A 20,009-nucleotide genomic window follows, 5' to 3' on the forward strand; every position below is an offset into this window, starting at 1 on the left:
GAGTGAGGGCCTAAGTGAGATTTGCTCAATATGAAAGTGCTGGCGGTATCCACTGTCTCTGTTGAGCCCTCACCCCTACCAGTGGTCCGGACACAGCGCTGCCATAGCTGTGACATCATCAAACTGGATAACAGAGGTTGCTCTGCTCAGAGAATTCCCTGAAACCCTGCCTACCCCAACTTGAGCCCCACCCAAGCCACATCCAGATATATCCTCAGTGAGTCAGGTGCTCCTTGCTGAGACTCACTCTGGGGGAGGCAGCTGGCCTCAGTTTCTGGTGTGGTCTTTTGAGGCAACTATAAGCACAGCATCTCTGGATTGCTTGCTGAACCTTTTTTTTTTTTTTTTTTTTAGGCGAGGCAAACTTTGGTTGACCTCACAGATTGCAAGGACCTTGTCAGGTTACAATCCCTTATTTTTTTATTTTTTATGCCTATAACACCTGGTCTTCCTAGATGGGCTCCCATCCAAGTACTAACCAGGCCCGATCCTACTTAGCTTCTGAGATCAAATGGGATCGGGCTTGTTCAGGGTGGCATGGCCATGGACTGCTTGCTGAATCTTAACAGTGGCCCCGGAGGGGTAGAGTCTTGAGCTAAGTTTGGCCTGCAGCTGAACTTCTCTCAGGACTGTGCCACTGGACACCTACTGCACAAATCCACATTAATAAGACCAGGAGACTTAGGAGCTTTGTTAGTACATAGAAAAAGACACAGAAAGGCAGCCAAAATGAGAAGACAAAGAAGCAGAAACCATATGAGAGAATAGAACAGAGATCCAGATATAATGGAGTCAAATAATCTAACAGATGCACAGTTCAAAACACTGGTTATAAAGATGCTCAATGAAGTTTTGGGAAGTGTACAGAACTCCAACAAAGAGGTAAAAATGGAAATGGAAATTATAAAAGGGAACCTGTCGGAAACAGAGAACACATCTGAGATAAGAAGTATATTAAATGGAATAAACAAAAGAATATACAAAGTGAATAAAGAAGAGGATCAAATGCCCTATCTAGAAGACAGGACAGCCAATCAGGACACTTAAGCAGAATGGCAAGAAAAAAGATGCCAAGACTATAAAAATAATTTAAGGAGAATATGGGATACTATTAAGGCTCTAAATATTCGTCTGATTGGTGTAACAGAAGAAAATCAAGATGTTGAATAGCCGTTTGAAGAAATAATGATGGAAAGCTTTCCTAACCTGGTGAAGTAAATGGACATAAAACCCCGGGAAGCTCAGAGAATTCCAGAAATCAAGAATCCAAAGAGGCCCACACCAAGACACATCGTAATTAAAATGCCAAAGGTTAAATACAAAGAAAGAATATTAAAAGCAGCAAGAGAAAAAGAAATAATTACTTAGAAGGGAACACCCATAAGACTGGCAGCTGATTTCTCAAAAGAAACTATGCAGGACAGAAGAGCTTGGCAAAAAATCATTTGACAGGATAAAGACCCAGGATCTACAACCAAGAATAATTTATCCAGCAAAGCTATCATTTAGAGTTGAAGGACAGACAAAGAGCTTCCCAGACAAAAATAAGCTAAAGGAATTTATCACCACTAAGCCAGTATTATAGGAAATGTTGGAGGGACTTCTTTAAGAAGAAAAACATGTATCAAAAACAGAAATAAAGAATGGTAACAACTACAGTCCTATCAATAAGTACTTGAAATGAAAAAGAATTAAGTACTCCAACCAAAAGATAGAGAGGCTGAAAGGATAAGAAAACAGGACCCCTACATATGAAAAGGAAGGGGATGGGAAAAGATATTGCTTTGACAGACCTAGAAGGTATTTAAGTCAGACAGAGAAAGATAAACACTATATGATTTCACTTATATGCGGAATTTAAGGAATAAAAAGAACAAACTAATCAAAAACAGACTCACAAATATAGTGGACAATTTGATGATGGACGGAGGGGAGGAGGGGGCTGGGAGCCAGTTTAACAAATGAGAACATCGAGGACCAGAGACTTTTAGTGCCTTTCAAGGTCACACTGCTAGGAAGTGGATCATAATTTGTTTGGCTTAAAAGTCCACTCTTAGGATATGGTTCCATAGTGTAGCAGTTAGCATGTCTGCTTTACACGCAGAAGGTCCTGGGTTCACACTTCAGTGGAGCCACAGTCTATGGTCTATAGCTATGCCATCCTGAACAAGCCCAATGTCTGATCTCAGAAGCTAAGCAGGGTCGGGCCTGGTTAGTACTTGGATGGGAGACCACCTAGGAAGACCAAGTGCTGTAGGCATAAATAACAACAACAACAAAAAAGTCCACTGTTTTTCAGCTACCATATTGCTTCTCTGGCTTCATTTTGGACTCAGACCCATGTTTGCAGAGTAACCCCTGCCCCGATGCAAATAAAAATGTCCACTTTCTCCTTGATAATGGCTGCCTTTACTGAAACTCCTCACATCCCTAAAACTTGAAGCTCACGAAGGGGATGCTCAAGCACAAGTAGCAGAGAATACTTTAGTTTAATGTTAGAGTAGGCAAGAAATTTGTCCATTTAATTGTAGAACTTAAAAAAAAAACAAACAACATATAGTCAGCATCAGATTCCAAATTGAGAGTGTGTGGCCTAAATGCCATACTCCTAAAAAATTTTTTTTTGTCTTTAGAATCATTCCAAAATGGATAATTAGGTCTAAGATTTTCTATCGTTGGCTCACTTTTGCTCTGTTAGGTAACATAAACCTGTCCTGAAAACAAGTACCGTGGTACTAAATAGCCATCTGCCTACATTGAAAGACAAGCAAAGCAAGACCCCGTTTTTCACATCAAGAGATAATTAAACAACTGGCTGCTTTCAGTTTGTGTCAAAAGTCACCCTTTCCCTTTGATCTGTACTCAGCTAAGGTGCATCACGAAATCTTAGGGGTCATGGGAGAAGAGAGACAGGGCAGGAGAGAAATTTCAGTCCACCTTGAAGTGTGAAGTGTTTGCTTTTCCTCAGACAGCTAGTCTTACTTCCTCTCCAGTGAAAATCTACCCTCCCTATTCCTTAGTGACACTGCCCTGGCATTCTTCGGCTGCCCTTCCCAAAACTTCAAGAAGCTCAAACTGAAGTCAATACTTTCTGACATACCATGAAATGTGTGTGCTCTGAAACAAGCTGTGGGTTTTTTTGGAGGCTTCTCTAATTTATTTTTTTATAATGCAGTAAAGTTTCAATTTTTTGGCATCAGAATCTAAATGCAATCTCTCTATACTACTGGAAATCACCATCATGATATTAATTAAAAATCACAGCATTTTGTTTAATCCCTCAATTATGACTCCCCCTTGGTCCCTTACTCCAGATCATTATTACAAATCGAAGACTCCACAAATACACATAGGCAAAAAGAAGGCTTTTATCTGACTTGGGAGGCTGAGGAGAAAGGCTAATGGAGATGATTTCCAGTGACTTTTTCTAGTCCATTGGCAATGCAGTAAAAGTTGAAATTCTCTCTTTGTGCCTCTTTGTGCTATCTCCAGCCGCAAGGCCCTGAGGCCCCATTAATTTCAAAGTGATCAGGCAGAGTGATAAGTGATAAGCCACTAGGGACCTAGAGTCACTTTCCCAGGAATCTCCCCCTACCTTTGTTAATTTGGTTAAGTCAAAAGTACTTTTATAAATCAGAAATCCTAGAAATGAGCAGAGATGTCTCTAGTATCCTGGAAGCAGTAGCCTATAGATGAAAACACTGGCTCTCTAGAACTCAAGGCTTTTATTTCCTGCCTTGTGTAACTGTGAAATAAGATATTTGCCATTATGATCGGAAAGTGACACAGATTCTAGTGATTCTGGATCTACTCACTGTAGATCTAGCTGACTAAAACATAGGGCTATTGCTCTTTGATTTGTAGATATGGCTTTTGGGGAACCCAGTAGTGTGATTAATACATTCTCCAGCCCTGCCAACAGCAGTGCCTTCACTCAAATGGATGAGGCATTTCTTTCTTTAAGAGAAGAAAGGGTTGCTTGAATTCTGGCTTCAACATTTCCATGGCTGCATTGTGGGCTTGCAGAGCTTCCTCTGAAAGTCAGTTGCCATTAGTAAATGAGAGTGATATCATTCAAATCCAGGGTAGCTGTGGCCAGAGGTAAAGGAGGGACAGACAGAGGGATCCAGCTGCACCGTTTCCACATTGCTCGCTATTGGGGGAAGCAGCATGGTTCTTATGAAGGAAACTGGATCCCCCTTAGGCTTCCCTCTGCCACTCACTTCATCCAAAAGCTGGAGGAAGTCTACCTGAAGGGGCAATTTGGTTGTGCCCTTACAGCAAGTTATATCTTCATGACATACTGTTTGTTTTTGAGAAAAAACCTTTTTTCTCCATGCTTTCCATTTATCTTCCAGATTTGGTCACTGTCCCTGTTCTCATTCAAATCCTCCATCAACTGGCAGCTTTGAGTAACGAATACTCCTGAATTGTAGAGTTTATAAGCTTTGGCTTAGTCTGTCTTTTTGTTTTGCACACTTAGCCATCTGGAGAATTTGGTGGTGTTGAAGTTACCTTGTGCCTAGCACTGGTCAGACCACAGCTCAACATTGGCTATGAAATAAAAACCCAAATTCATTTTCATTTTAAGACTTCTGGATGTGTTTCTATTGACATATGCAGAAGTTGGATGACATCCAGCTAAGAGTGTATCCCTCATTTAAAAAGTGATTCTCAGAGATTTCTACTGTTCTGATTTTTTTTTTTGACAAAAGTTTGTGTTCTTCTTGCTTAAGAAAGATTTTAACATTCTTTGTAGAAAAATAAAAGTCGAAAAGGAAATCATCAAAATGTCGACAATTGTTATTAGAAGTATGTGCTATTTCTTTTTCTTTCAACATTTTAGTATTTTTTTAAGTTTTCTATAATTTACACATCCTCATTTATAATACTTCACTTTATAGACTTTATTTTTAAAGAAACAATTTATTGACAATCTGAATCAATGTTAAGTATTTAAAATATATACAAGCCTCCATTCTGTCCAGTACTTCCTTCCATAGTCTTTCTCATTTTATATTTCCATAAGAAGGATCCTAATATCAGGTATAGATTCAAAATACTACCACAAGAAGTCCTTTTTTATTGAATATTGAATGTCTATACTATTTGTGAGACACATCGAGTTATACGAGGACCAAAAAAGGAATAGGCCATAGTTTTGAATGACAGCTGAGGAGATGCTATGTAGAGGCACATATTTTAGGGATGCAATTTGGAAACTCCCAAATCTCTATTTCTCTTTCTATGTTTGCTCCTGGATTTGAAACTGCCTGGCTTATATTCAGTAGCACATAACATTTGCTCAAAATAATACTTTGAAAGATCTCTGCATTAGTGTCATCCACGGAGAAAATCAGCAGTCACAAAGCTGCAGAAAAAATGGCAAGAAGGCTAAGAGAATCATTGACTGTTGCCTATTCTAGCAGACATTTTGCCTGTGTCTCCTTTTCCATCACTGCAAGTTGTCAAGGTGTTTGTGGATAAACAGAGTCCCTTCTCTTGGTGATCTATCTTCTTGCACTGCTTGGTTTGTGCACGGATCACTGCCGATTGTTGGTGCAATGGCCGAGAAACCTCGACAGCCATTTAAAAAAATCAAATGCCTATTTAATTTCTGCACAATGCAAGATATTGTCTCTATATCTCTCTATGGCTCCGTTAGACCCTGGATAAGTTGACAAGATTCCATCACCAAACAGAAAGACCCTGGCTACTTATGACATTTAAACCCTACGACATATAAAGCCCTCTTGGTCTAGTCCCAACCTGACCTCCCACTTTTCCAGTCTCATCTGCCACTTCCATTCATCTCCACAAAATGATTCTTTCTCCTCACCAGCTGCTATCTTTTTTTTTTTTTTACTTCTGTTTTGTTCATTCTGTCCCCAATGCCCACCTTTTTTTCTTTAGGGGACACCCAGCTAAATGCCACCTCCCCCAGAAGCATTCTTTGATTGCCCCAGATTTTCACTGTATTGTTTCTTTATGTGCCTGACTCCTGTCCCAAAATGGCTGAGACTATATTAGAGACCTCCTGACACTGAAGATGCTAAATGATTTCTTGCTGCTGGAATGTTAAAGCTTATGGAACTTATTTACATATATTTACTAGCACACAAAAAAATCTTTTTTTAAATCTTTAGTACTCTGAATTTGGCGGTACTCTCTCCTACTACCTGTTGCTCTTTCTCAGCACCTGCTCTGGCAGGTGGGATTTCCCATCCATCCTAGCATCCGGGGAACCAATTCTGGAGAGCTTTTTTTCCCCTTTATAAGCCTGGGATGTAATTCCACCTCTTCATTTGGCATCCAGCTTCCAAGGTTGATTTGTTGTCATATCATGAGCCAGTTGGCTGAAAATCAATTTATCAGGTGATCAATTTGCTGAATCCACTCTAGCCTTATAGTAAATCTGAGAGGCAGAATTGTGGAAAAGGAGTTAGTTAGCTGGATCTTGAAAAATGAGCAGGATTCAGATTTAGGTAGGATTGCCTACCTAAAAACCCCACTTTAAATATAAAGATACAATACATTAAAAGTAAAAGTATGAAAACATATATACCATGCTAACACTAAAAAGGAAAATTAGTATGGTTATATTAATATCAGACAAAGAAGATTTCAAATTCCAGGATAAAGAAGGTCATTTCATAATTATGAAAGGGCCAATTAACCAAGAAGACAAAACAATCCTAAATGTTTAAGTATCTGATATCAGAGCTTCAAAACTAAAGTAAAAACTGAATCATAAGAAGAAATAGACAAATCTATAATTAACGTTGGAGATTTCAACACCTCTCAACTAATATTTGATAGAACAAATAGACTGGAAATCAGTAAGAATATAGAAGAGTTAACTAAATATGACCAACAAATTGACTGAATTGACTCTATTCAACAACAGCAAAATATACATTCTTTTCAAATTTACACAGAACATTTACTAAGGTAGACTATGTTCTGGGCCATAAAACAAGTCTCAATAAATTTAAAAGGAATCAAACTATACAAAGTGTGTTCTCTGACTACAGAAGAATTAAATTAGAAATCAAATATCTCTGGAAAGTCTCCAAATATTTAAAAACAAAATAACACACTTCTAAATAACTCAAAAAGAAATCAAAAGGAAATAAGAAAGTATTCTGAACTAAATGAAAATGAAAAAGTAACATCAAAATTTGTGTGATGCAGATAAAGCTTAGAGAGAAATTTGTAACATTATACATATATATATATAGGTGAAATGAAGAAAGATCTTAAGTTAGGGTTGCCAACCTTAGCAAATAAAAATACAGAATATGCAGCTCAATTTGAATTTTAGAAAAACAATGATTTTTTTTCAGTATAAGTATACCCCATGAAATATTTGAATATACTTTCTATACTAAAAAATTACTTGTTGTTTATCTGAAATTAAAATTTAATTGAGCATCTTATATTCCATTGCAAACCTATTTAAACCAATTACCTCAGCTTCTATCTTAAGAAATTAAAAATAGATCAAATAAAATCAAAGTAACCAGATAAAAGAGAAAAAATAAAGTTTAATGCAAAAACCAATGAAACAGAAAAACAATAAAAAAAATCAAAGAAAGCAAAAATTGTTTTGGAGATTAATAAAATTGATAAATTTCTAACCAGATTCATAAGAAAAATAAAAGAGAAGATAAAAATTACCACTATCAGGAATAAGAAAGAGGACATCACTACAGATCCTAGAAATATGACAAAGATAATAAGAGAATATCATGAACTACTTAATTTCAGTAAATTTGACAACTTTGATGAAACAGACATATTCCTTGAAATATAGAAACTACCAAAACCCACTCAAGAAGAAGGAAATAATCTGATTAGCTTTGTTTATTAAAGAATTGGATTTATAATTAAAAACTTTCCCACACACACACACAAAAAAGAAAGAAAAGAAAAAGAAAATCTCCAGCCCTAGATGGCTCTACGATTTCTAAAGAGAAAATAGCAATTCTATACAAACTCTTCAAAAAAGTTGAAGAGGAGTGATCACCTTCCAACTTATTTTATGAGGTGACATTACTCTATAATAAAACCAGATAAAGACCTTAGGAGAAAAGAAAACTTATTAATATCCCTCATGACCATAGACACAAAAATTTTACTGAAATTTTAGAAAATGAAATCCAAAAACACGTTTAAAATAATACTACTTCAGGGCTAGACAGGGTTTATGCTGTGAATATAAAGTTCAACATTTGAAAATATGTTAATATAATTCACCATATCAAGACTAAAGAATAAAAATGACATGATTATTTCAATAGATGCAGACAAACACTGAACAACATTAAACATGTATTCATAACAAAAACTCTCAATATCTAGAATTATAAGGGAACTTCCTCAACTTGAAAAAAAGGATCTACAGAAAACCTATAGCTAATAATATGTTTCTCAATATATGTACAACTCGTATGACTACATGCCTTCCCCTAAGACTGGAAACAAGACAAGAATGTCTATTTTCACCTCTCCTATCCAATAGCATAGTGGAGGTCCTACCTAGTGCAATAAGGTAAGAAAAATTAATTAAATGCATACATGTTAGAAAAGAAGAAATAAAACTGCCACTCTTTGTAAAAAGTCATCTATTTAGAAAGTCCCAGTGAATATACAAAAGAGCTCCTAAAACGAAGTATGTTTAGCAAGGTTACAATACATAAGGTCAACATACAAAAGTCAATCATATTTTTATATATTAGCAATGAACAATTCAAAATAGAAAATTTAAAAAGTACCATATACAATAGCATCAAAAAACATCAAATACTTAGGTATACGTTTTATAAAATATGTGCACAATGTCTCTATGCTGAAAATTACAAAACAGTAATGAAAGAAGACAAAGAAGACCTAAATAAATGGAGATTAATACTGTATTCATGGGTTGAAAGAGTCGATGTTGTTAAGATGCCAATTTTCTCTGATTTATATCTTTATCTCAATTTCAATCAAAATTCCAGCAAGTTTTTATGAAAATCAAGAAGCTGACTCTAAGTTTTGTATGGAAAGGCAAAGGAATTAAAATAACCAAAATGATTTGTAAAATAAAGTTGGAGGATCCACACTACTTGATTTCAAACCTATGATAATCAGGAATGATCAATGGAACAAAAGAGAGAATACAGAAGTACATATGTAGTGCATTGATTTTCTACAATTGTTAAAAGGCAATTCAATGGAAAAAGAAAAGATTTTTCAACAAATGAAACAACTGAATATCCCAATGCAAAAAATAAAAAATTTTTTTAAAAAAGGATCCCAATCTATACCTTGTGCCCTATGCAAAAATTAATTCGGAATGGATCATAGACTTAAATGAAACATCTAACACTATAAAACTTCCAGAAAAAATATAGGAGAAAATCTTTGTGACTTTGGGATAGGCAAAGAATTCTTAATTGCAACACTAAAAGCACTGCTCATGAAAGAATTGTTTTATTTCTTGATGGTGGCCGTGGTTACACCTGTGTACGTGTTTGTCAAAACTCGAAGACCTGCACAGTTTAATGTATATAAATTGTAATTTAATTTTAAAAATAAACTGCAAAAACGAAGTCTGACATGTGAATACCAGAGCTATGTAAATACAAAGTTTAGTAGGAACTAATTATCTAATTGGTGAAAATGGAGTGGTATTAGCTGGGTTTGAAGGCAGAGGAGACTAAGGAGAGGCTACAAATAGTGAAAAACAAGGTTAAGGGTTTGAAACAGGCAAAGTAGAGGCTGGTGAAGAGGACTGAATAAACACCAAACGTGAGAATGGAGGAGAGAGTACAGACTGGAAAGAGTAAGCTGGGGGGCGGCCACATCTGGGCCTTAATTAACCTTCAGTCGGCACTGTGGGAGGGTAATGGGAGAAGTCTGGTTGGCGGTAGTTCCTGAGCAAGGGCTCAGCTGCTGATGTGCTGAGAAGCCAATACTGTGACACCAGCTTTTGAGAAAAGAAAAGGCTTTTATAGAGAAGTCACCTGGCAAGGAGACAAGAGGCAAGGCTCAATTCTCTCTCTCTGCGATCCAGAGTTTGGAGCTAGTTTTAAGGCATTAAGGGGAATAGACTGGTATGCAGAAGTGCTGGTGGGCAGGGTTCAATTGGTGGGTTTCGGAACTTGACCATTTGTGGTAAGATATGGTCAGGGCTTTAGCACCAGATCTTCCTGGACAATGGACCCATCGCTTCTGAAAGGGCTGCCGTGTTCAAGTTCTGGTTATGTCCCAGGCCTTTGCTTCTGTGGGGAGGGCAAGACTTTGGTTGTGGGTATAAGTGGAGGTCAGAATTGTCTTCTCCGAACATGCTTCAGCTGCATGACTTGTGGTTTTGGTCTGCTGTCTCTGAAAAGCAACTCAGTATCTTGTTAGAAACAGCTTTGAGCCAGTGTGAGCTGCTTCTACAGTTTCAGTAACAGTGAAGGGGGATCCAGGACAAACCTGGAGAGAAAAGCCCAGGGAACAGGTCACTGTGTACTGAGTCAAACACATTACCACTGTGCTGGATGCAACAGAAAGAACATCAAACCAGGAATCAGAATATCTGGGTTCCGGCATAGCCCAGCCATGAGCTGTGGGACCTGTGAAACCAGCCCAGCCCCAGACATCACATCTGTCTTGAGGGTTTGGAATGATGGATCTCAAGTCTCTTCAATGGCCAACGATCTCTTGGTTATATAATGTATACTCTGAAATGAGTTCCACTGGAACATACATTTACGAATTCTTCACGGTTTACAAAGCACTCAGCATCAACCTCAATCACCCCTCAAGGCTGTGCAGAGTGTATGTTGTTGATCCCCTTTACACATGAGAAAATGGTGCTCAGATTGGTTAACAGTCTCACTTAAAGTCCCTCTGAGTCCAACACCCTTTCAGCCATCCCACAGGAAGGCGCAGAGCAGCACCTGCAAGTGTTGTAAGTCTAAGACCAGGCTTGGCAGTGATGGCTCACCGGGGAGTAAGCTTTGGGCCCCAGGGCTCGAGAGAAAAGCTCATTCCTGGAGTGAGGAGAGGTGTGCCAATAACTCTTCATCCAGATGTGCCAATAACTCTTCATCCGTATCTTAGCTCTTGCTGTGGAAGCCCCTTCCAGTTCATGGGTTTGTAAGTAATTGTGGTAGGTTGAGTAATGGCTCTTTCAAAGAGGGCCTGTGTTCTAATCCCTGGAATTTGGGAATATGTTACTTCACATGGTAAAAGGAGCTTTGCAAATGTGATTAAGGATCTTGAGGCGAGAGATTATCCTAGATTACCTGGATGGGTCCAATGTAATCACGAGGGTCTTTGTAAGAGGGAGGCCAGGTGGGAGGGGTCAAAGTCAGAGATGTGACCACAGAGACAGGTTGCAGTGATGTGCTTTGAAGATGGAGGAAAGGACCACAAACCTACGAATGAGATGACCTCTAGAAGCTGCAAAGGGCAAGGAAGTAGATTCATCCCTGAGATCTCCATCCAGAAGGAACGCAGCCTAACAACACTGAATTTAGACTCCTGACCTCCAGCACTGTAAGGGAATACATCTGTGTTGCTCTAAGTCACTAAGTTTGTGGTAATTTATTATAGCAGTAATCAGAAAATAATAGTAGGAAAGAAGCACATTGATATTGTGAGAAGAGATGTACTCCATCTAATTTAAGGTCAAAGATTCTTTATTTTAATCATTTCCACACATCGTTATTCCACAAAATGTGAACAAACACAAGTCTCTGTTCATAGTTCAATCAATACAATCCATCTGTCCTATAACAAAATGATAATCATTTTACTATGTTTACTAGATAGTATTTAACGCTAAGAAATTGTTACACTGCTCACTCCAAAGCCCCAAATAAATTGGGAGCGAAGAAATTTAGAATCCTTTCTTACTCAGAACTGTGCTCAAATGCTGGGGGTAAATTTCATTAATATAAACTCATTTCAGGTTTTGAGTTGAGAAAAATACATAGTTTATTATTCAATTGGATGTTTCGATTGGTATTATGTCCAAGATTTTCTGCTCCAATTTCAATTTTCCATCCTTATTTCTGAATATATATTTAGACTTCATAGGTGCAGATTTTTCAGAAAAACCACGCTTGGTTTTCTGAAAACAAGTATTGAGATCTCTTAGGGGTTTACAAAAAAAGGTATATGGGAATAAAGCTTCCTTTTTATTTTGAAAATTCACTGAACATTTGTTTCAACCAGTCTCTGGCTTTGAGAGTGATCTACAGCCCACTGACCTAAGCACGAGTTTAGTGATCATTCCAATACGTGTTAACAGACAGTGACATCATCTGGAAGCAAGAAATGGCTCTCGGGTTACCGTATAAATTGACTTAAGCCTCGGAGAGGATTACAGGGCAGACCTCAGCTAAGTGTGCAGATGCCATTACAGGTAAATCAAAGGTAACCGTGAGGTCTGGCAGGCACCTGTCAACAGGTAAGGCAAAGGAGGAGTCCGTGAAGGAGCCTTAAGTCAGGATTACATTCTCTAAGCTTTATTTTTATTTCAGGTTAAAGGGTCAGACAGAAAAGCCATTCTTTATTTATGGTTCTCAGAGACCCGCTTGATGAAGTGTCCTGAAGGATAAGGATGGCTCAGGTGGGGTCCCAGTTTCCCAGCCTGGCCGATGACAGACTGAGGGCCTCGTGCTGTGTGAAAGCCCAGCTTTTTATGAATGTGCATTAATGTTTGCAGGCACAACATCAGGGCTCGTCCTCTCTGTTACCTCCTGTGCAGAGAGAGGTGTGTGTTTTCCTTCCCTCCTCACTCCTCAGCCACCTGAAAGGCTTGTTTCCACCACCTGTCGCTGGCCTTTCAAGGACAGGTAAGAAGATACAAGCATCCTGACCAGCAAGCTTCGCTAGGGTATATTTCCCACACACTTCTCAAATGCTCAAAAATCAGTAAAATGTTTTATTCAAGCCTTCTCTTGGGGGAGGAATAAGTCTCCATTTTTTGGAGAGGTTATCTTCCCCAACGAAGTACAGGAGGGAAAGACGGCCAGAGAACAGCAGAGAAGGAAGGAGAACCCTCCTTCAGTCCCCACCCTGTTCTTGGGGGCCAGCCACCTCTACTTCCTTCTCACCCTTTAACATTCAACTTGGGTCCCTCTCCCTCTCCAATCAGATTTCATAGTCCTCTGCTGTTTCATTTCCTGCTGACACTGTGGGGTGATAGAACATGGCTAGGGTAGGGACAGGCGAAGGGTAGGGGTAAATGGCTTTTTTGCCACTTGAAGGCTGCAGGACCTGAGGCAATGTCCTCAGCTCCAGGAGCTGGATTCCTCTCCTGAGTGGGGGGATTGGCAATGCCTGCCTCCAATGCAGTGTTCTTGAAAATGCAAAGCTTCTCCAACTTATTGCCTGGCTGTCTTACTCTCATCCTTCAGAGAGGCCCACCCTTGCCCACTCTATCCAAAGCAGCCGTCACTCCACCTCATTCCTCACCCACTCCCCAGCCCAAAGTGAAGGAACCCTGTCTGTCTTGTTCCATGAACCTGGCCCATCGAAGCAGCCTGATAAATATTTGTTGAATGATGCAGGCTTAACCAGCCTGGTGGGTGTGTCATCCCAGACAGTCAGAGGGGCACATGTCACAACCATGTAACGCTTCCACCCAACATTTTTTACCATGAAAAGTTGCCTTAATAGTCAAATAATGGCACTAAAGGGGTAGAGTTGGGGAAAGGCAATCTGCTCTTACCAAAATTTTGCCAAGCCTGAAAAAAAATATAAGGAACAAAGCATCCTCATACTTTTCTTAAGAGAAAAAGGTAGAGCTCCCTGAAGACAGGTGATAGTTTGTTCACCTCTGTATTCCTGCATCTAGCAGACTGCCTACAACCAGGTGGTGGTAAGCAAAATGGTGGGTAGATAAATGAGCAAAATGATTTTTTAAATGTCTTTGCAAGTGAAGATAAAGAAAAGAAATACTGTCCATTTTGTTATTGTGGGGAGAGCTGTGTGCTTCCCTTCCCTCCTCGCTCCCTCCCCCGTCCTCAGTCACCTGGAAAGACTTGTTTCCACCAATCACGGTTGGCCTCTGAAAGACAGGTGCGTGGGTACAAACACCCCTAGCTGTCTTGGATCTGGAAGACTCACACATACCATCAGGCAGCTAAACTCTAGTAAGTTATTGACAGATAACTGATGTGTTAGCTAATAATAAAGTATACCCATTCCAAAAGACATTCTATTTAGTCTGACGATCCTTTAAAACAAGAGATTTTAGCACATAAAACAGCAATGTTATAATAATCAAATGAGTTGGAAGTGATACTTTGGAATAGTGAATAGCTCCAAGACACTGTTGAACACATTCTCATCACCCAAAAAGAAACTCCATACCCATTAGCAGTCACTTCCCACACATAATGGAATCCTACAATATGTGGTCTTTTGTAACTGGCATCTTAGCATCATGTTTTCAAGGTTCATCCATGTTGCAGCACATACCAGTATTTCATTCATTTTTATTGACAAATAATATTCCCTTGTATTGCTGTACCACTTTTATTTACCCATTCACCAGTAAATGGACACTTGGGTTGTTTCCTCTTTTGGACCATCCCTCCAAATTTCGAAGACATTTCTATGTATTCCCCTATTATTCAGAGTTATCATTGCAGTTGGATACAATCTCTTGTGACTTTTGACTTTTATTCTGAAATTTCATGATGATGTGCCTTGGTAAGTTATTTATCATTCAATGTGCTAGTTTCTCAATGGACCCTTAGGTAACAGAAGCTTCAAAACTGGGAAATTTTCTTATATTTTCCTATATTTTCCTTTCTTCCATTCCCTTGGCTGTTTTTAGAATTCATTATTAGATGTTGGACCTTCTGACTTGAATATTCTTTCTTATCCTCTCCCATTTTTCATTCCTTTGTTTTTGTTCTAATTTCTGGGAAATTCCGTCAACTTTATCTTCTAACCTTTCTGTTAAACCGATGTGTTTTCATATTAAAAATAATCATCAATATGATATGTATTTTGTTCTAACAGTAAAACATGATCATTACTCACTATAAAAGCTTTGAAATGAAAAATTTAAAGGATAGTTAAAAGCTAGTTTTCACACGTAAAGGATCTTTTATTGCAGGTTAAACCATAACACCTTCTGCTGAATAATTGCTCATAATCCATTTTATGTGTAATAAGTTCCCAATGTGCTTGTTCTTTTACACCTGGCTATGCTGTCACTTGGGTCAAGTTGGCTACTTCAGCAGAGGGCCCAATGACACTGCGAGAGGAGCTATCATTTTTGTCTTGTCCTATACAACATTTTGTGGAAAATGATGGTAAAGCTATAAAGTGTCCTTTAGGAGTGACACGTGGCTTCTAAGTCTCCCTCTTGCTGACCATCAGGGAAGCGATAAAGTGAGGTGGGTTAGTGCACACATTCTGAAGCCAGAGGGACTCACCTCAAACACTACCCTGACCTTACAAGCCATGGGACCTTGGTCCTTAATGCCTCTGCCTCAGTTTCCTCATCTGTAAAACACAGTAATAATATAAGCTGCTCATGCTGTGGTTGTGACAGATGTGTTAACATGTAGAAAGCACTGGGAACAGGGCCTAGCCAAGCAGTCGGTAAGCACTGCTGTTCTCCCCTACTCTCTGGCATTAGTTGCCTATTGCTGCTGTTAAAATTTCTACAAGCTTAGTGGCCTAAGACAACACAAATATATTGTCTTAGAGTTATGGGGTCAGAAGTCCTAAAATGAAGGTGTCCGCAGGGTTCCATTTCTTTAGGGGAGAAGCTAATCTGTTTCCTTGTCTTTCCTAGTGCCTAGAAGGTGCCTGGACTCTAGGCTCTTGTTCTTTCCCCCATTTTCAAAGCACACGGAGCATTGATGCGCTCTCCAGCTTCCCGTCCTGTTGTGACGCCGTCACCTCTGACCCCGCTGCCTGCCTCTTACGAGGACCCTGGGACTACACTGAGCCTACCCGGATAATTCAGGATAAACTCCCACCTCAAGACCCTTAATTTAATGTCCTCAGCAAAGTCCCTTTAACCAAGTAAAGTAATGTAATCCCAGGTGCCAGAGTCTGTGGACATCTTTGTCACAGGTCTCTTGCCAGGTTGGAGGAAATGTCCCTCTGTGTTATGCAGTATGAGATGATACTCCAGTGTTTGGTAAATACAGTGTCCATGTTGACAGGATAATGATGTTGATAAAATGTCTTACTGATATAAATCATGCTGGTTAGAACGTCATTTAGTCCTCAAAGGCTAATAAGTAAAAATACTATTATATTTATTATACCCTTACTTCATTTGTCAAAGAATTAATTCTCTATTGTTTACAATAGACAGTGCAGAGTTAATTTTAATATTTGTTTTAATTTTAAAATAAACATATAATTTTAAAGTGCTTTGATCTTTGCAATTTCCTGAAATATACTGGCTTGCCCTGAGGCCAATTTTTAAAAATGTCATAAATGCTAGAGAGTGAATATGTACTTTTCAGAATTAATCACTCTCCCTTTTGTGCTCATACCCAAAGCTGCATGTACCTTTCTAAAACAAAGCCACCTAAAATGAGGTCTGTGACCTGTTCCTTACCTGTCCGCAAGGAGATAGCTGAGGAGCTTAAATGAGAATGTAAACCAACAAGGCAAGTAAGCACTCCTGTTAGTTCAGTGTGTGTTTGTGTATTTATTATTTATTATTATTATTATTATATTATTATTATTATTATTATTATCAAAGCAGCAGTGTGTTGATCTACATTCCAGCATAATCTCTGTTTTACTGCAGACCAATCACAAACGGCTGTGGACTAGTTACTTTGATTAGCACTGCTCTGGTGGGCTTATACCATTCTGATTTGTATTGGGATTAGTTGTTGTTATTTATTTTATCCTATATATTGCTCAGAGAATCTTTTCTGTGATGCTTAGCATTCAGCCTGTCTCTCAAACACACATGTATGTGGACTGCTATTGCTTGTTAGGGTTTGATGATCGGTCTGACCACTGGGGAACAGATTGGACAGTCACGAGCCCAGACTCTATCAGCACCAAACTAGTAGTTGCTCCCTCAGAGTTTGCAGGCTGAGAGAGTAAAGGCCTCTGTCCCTGCTTCAAGCCCCACTTCCTTCTGCAATAGCACTGGGAAACTGCACCTGTTCAGTAATATAGCACACCTTCAGCATGTGCCCACTTTCACAGAAAGCAGGAAAATGCATCTCTTTAAGTTTTAAAATAGCAACAACAAATATATAGAAATGATTACTAGGCAATATTTTCAGAGAGAATAGTATCATGCTTTTATTGTTAGTTTATAATTATTATAAAATATATAATAATTATTATAATTATTATTTAATTTCTCAGGCTTTCATCTCCGTTAGTGCTCATATAGGGATTCAAAAATATTCATGGGCATGAATTAAGTTATTCCTTTTTTAGATTTGTGGATTTTGAAACAGGCCAGATTTCTTGTTCATAGCATGTATTGAACATCTGAAACCTAGGAATGTTGATATATGTCCATTTTCTATAAAATATTCCTCCTGGTATTACCTTCGATAGGTGGATATGAAAAAGGGAAAACATGTTGCTCTTTTTCATCCATTAGGATCCTCAAACATAGATGAAAAAGACCACAAAGGCAGGTACATGCATGAAATCCAATTACATAAAAATTTTTAAACATAAGTTCACATGTACACTGGAAAAAGTGATCAACAAAAGAAAGAGGAGTCAGCATCATTAGTCATCAGAAAAATGCAAATTAAAACCACAATAAGATACCACTACATACATACTAGAATGGTTAAAATGAACAAGACTGTTCATATAAAATGTTGATGAGGATGTGGAGGAACTGGAACTCTCATACAAAGCTGCTAGAAATGTAAAGGGTGCACAACTCTGGAAGAGTTGAGCAGTTTCTTGAATTTAAGCATACACCTGCCTTTCCATTCTTAGGTGTTAAGAGAAAGAAAAACGTATGTCTATACAAACACCTGTACACAAATGCTCACGGAAGCTTTATTTGTAATAGCTCCAAAGTGGAACAGTACTAATGTTCATCAACAAGTGAGTGGATAAACAAATTGTGGTATATCTATACAATGGGACACTACTCAGCTATAAAATAATAAAAAAGGAATGAACTATGGAGCTACAAAAACCACAACATGGATGAATCTCAAAATAATTATGTGGAGTGAAAGAAGCTAGACTTAAAAAAGAGTACACATTATATGATCCAATTTACATAAATTCTAGAAAGTGCACACTAACACATAGGGACAGAAAGCAGATCAGTGAAAGCCGGGGAAGGGGCAGGCAGAAGAGGTGGGAGGGAGGGGCTACTGAGAAGCAGGAGGACTCCTTGCTGGAAGGGTGAGGGCAGATGGATAAGTTCACACTCTTGATTGTGGTGATAGTTCCATCAGTGCATAAATATGTTAAAACTTACCAAATTGTACCCTTTAAATATGTGCAATTGATGGATGTCAATTATGTCTGAAAAAAAAAAGGAAAAAGAGATAAGAGAAAGAAAAAAGAGAGAGGAATAATGGGAGTCGAGAGCAAGAAAAAAAAAAAAAAACAGATGCAAATACAACACATAAAATCTAGTCTTCCCCAGACCCAGTCTCCCTGGGCAGCTGTCCCACTGGTCTTGGAGTCAGGCCTCATTCTGAGGCCCAGCTCAGCTGGTCAACTGGCTCTGATCCCTTAGGCAAATCACTTAATTAGGGTTGTTTGGAAGTTCAAATGGGATAGCAAAATTTTCTTCTGTAAAAACCCATGTAAGTGTTTGCAGCAGTGCCAGGGATAGTGGTGGATACTGTTGTTGATATTATGATTGTGCTAATCAGTGGACTCAAGCTTTGTGATGACAGAAGATGAGTTTTATCGCCAGAGTCCTAATCATCTGTTCAGATATCTGCATCTCTAAGCTTTGCAGAAATTAAACGACTTCTATTCTGTCAAGGCTAGTTCCCTGCATGGCTACAATAAGAATCAAGCCATGCTTTAGCTTGTACCACATAGAAGTGGATTTGACCACTGATGTACAGACACTATAGCATTTTGGGGGAATCTGTAGCATCCTTTGTCACAAACTCCCACAGGGGAAGAAAAAGAAGCAAATAAAATATGTTTTAGTATTGCTCACTGGTGAAATGTGATCAGCCCACAATTGCCAGTTATGTTTTTCCATGTTTTGAATTTGCCGTTAGGACGGCTGCTTGATTTACTTTTTGTCATAATTATGTTTATTAGAAAATAAAAAATATACTATATTAATGCATTCTCTAATAAAAGACATGGTCTGCATCAAGTCTGAGTCTGCTCTCAGTCTACTAACACGGCCAATGAAAATATTAAATTTAAATATTATTGACCAATTACAATTCTCAGAGCCTGTGTCCCTTGTAAGACTTCTCGTCTTTTTTTCTCCTCATCAGCACTTTTAAGAGATGAACATTTCTACTTGAGGAGGACAAATCCCTCAACAGTTTCTACGTTACTTTTGAATTTTCTTTTGCATTTCCTGCTGAGGTGGCCTCTTGGAGAACAGCACATCTTAGCCGAACACTTAATTTTCCCATTTTTTTTGCTTAGACTTCGATTAAATAACAAACTGGTTATTATCTATGATAACTCTTCTCTGAATTTCTCTGTAGCCTGGAGATACTGAATCAGTTGAGATATTCTCTCAATGTATCTGCTTGGTAAGTAAGAGAGGACCACTGGATTACATTTTCATAGTTTCTGCGTATTATTTTTTCTAGCAATGACATTTTATCTTTTTCTACAGAAGAGATTCTAGTAGTTGTTTTTCTAATTCAATTAATAATTATATTTGAATTCTGCAACCCAATTGCATCCAGTTCCTAGGATCCCAGGGCTCTAGACTGAAACCGTGGATGGCAAAGCCCTGCATTACTTGGACTTAAGTTTCTTCCCATGCATTTGTAAAATTTATTATCTGAGATTAATCTTATTTCTGCACTGGAATATGTTACAAAGTA

General features: G+C 38.4%; 1 pseudogene; it reads right to left on the minus strand.

Annotated features, from left to right (window-relative positions):
• Positions 1-430: 430 nt before the first annotated feature.
• Positions 431-549, minus strand: LOC120594656 (uncharacterized; annotated as a pseudogene).
• Between the last annotated feature and the right edge of the window lie 19,460 nt (positions 550-20,009).

The sequence above is a fragment of the Pteropus medius genome, unplaced genomic scaffold, assembly GCF_902729225.1.
Source record: "Pteropus medius unplaced genomic scaffold, Ma_sr-lr_union100, whole genome shotgun sequence".
Lineage (NCBI taxonomy): Eukaryota > Metazoa > Chordata > Mammalia > Chiroptera > Pteropodidae > Pteropus > Pteropus medius.